Genomic DNA, 1,533 nt, shown 5'->3' with positions numbered 1-1,533 from the left:
AATATTGCACAGGTTACAGAAGGAGGTAGTTGAAAATAATATAAATAGACTTTAGTGCAAAGTCATAAAAGCACTTAATTAGAGTGTTATTGTTAGATATGTATGTATAAAATATGTTAAATCGTTTTGGCAGTAGTTTTAGAAGGATTAAAAAAACTGTTTTGAACTCATCAAACATCACTAAAGACAATGGTGAGAAAAGTTTTCACATCCTTTAACTTAAAATACTGAAAAATAAAATAGTTTTGGTTCTACAAAAACAATAATGATAATCATTATTATGAATTTAAACACTGAGAGCCTTCTTGTTTAGTTGTTCACACTCTTTATTTATTGAGGTCTCATGCTGTTTGTGTTCAACAATAAAACAATGACAGGAGGGTTTGAATCAGAGACGAAGCCAAACATTATAAAACCTTCCGGGCTTAACCTAAACTTAAGGGGGTCCAGGGGTATGGTGCTTGGGGAGAATTTTTTCCCCCATTTACAGGATCTATATGCACTATTTTTCAAGCCAGTTGAGATCATAGAATACCTAAAAATCTGTACATCATTGAAAAGAACGTGATAGCTGTCTTCATCATTCTGAAACCACAACACAACGAATGTTCAGGATGATTTTCACTCCTGCCATTTAAAAAGAGGCAAAAACTGTTATTATTTTTAAGTTACATAACAGAGGTTGGGTGAGGACTTTGGTGTAAACAGCATTACTAATTTAGAGGCCTATTTTTGTTTAACTATGCTGGAGTAGAGTTCACAGAATGAATTACAGTCCGACTGATATAACGGTCAGCCAATATTATCGGCCGGTAGTGGCCAATCATGGACCATTGGTATCATATCATATCTATTCCAGCTCAACAATTCACTATATCGGTTGCCATGTTGGTAATCTGAGAATTTTTGGCCTCTAAAATGTTTAATTGACATTCTGCTACATGAATCGAATGCCATAATACTGTAATAGATGGTGATATTTCCCCAGTAATAGAAGTTTTTACTCTGGTCCCGTCAGAGAGACTGAGGGGAAATACACAAAGTTATTTTTAGTTATTTTAAAGGTCCAGTGTTTAGAAATGCGAACAGAATTTGAGTAACGCGGTTCAACAGGGCAGACTCCATAGGAAGGTGAACCACGGCCTCTGTAGATAGATGCCTCCGTGGTCCACCTCTGGTTTGAAGCCAATCCATTGAGATTTTTTGATGCAAAATTTACCCAGAACATCAACAGCAACATCAACAAATACATCAAACTGTACAATAACTCTATCTACTCTCTACCTATTTGTCTGAAACACTAGGGGTCGCCAAAGTTTCGTGGGGGAGTCACGAGGCCTTCTTGATTTTAAAGCGTGTAGGAAAACTAAATGGAAATATACACAGTTCATTTATGTAAAGAAAAGGAAATTGTTAAGGAAATTGTCTAATTTAACAAGCACCAGAGACAAGAAAATGCTAAAAAAAAAAATTTTTAAAAGTCTATTAAGTCCGTATGATGATAAATGACAAAAAAACACAATACAGACAGAT

The sequence above is a fragment of the Morone saxatilis genome, unplaced genomic scaffold (assembly GCF_004916995.1).
Source record: "Morone saxatilis isolate NCDOM2014 unplaced genomic scaffold, NCSU_SB_2.0 Contig15, whole genome shotgun sequence".
NCBI lineage: Eukaryota > Metazoa > Chordata > Actinopteri > Moronidae > Morone > Morone saxatilis.
The sequence above is the reverse complement of the archived record's forward strand: the minus strand, read 5'-3'. Positions refer to the sequence as shown.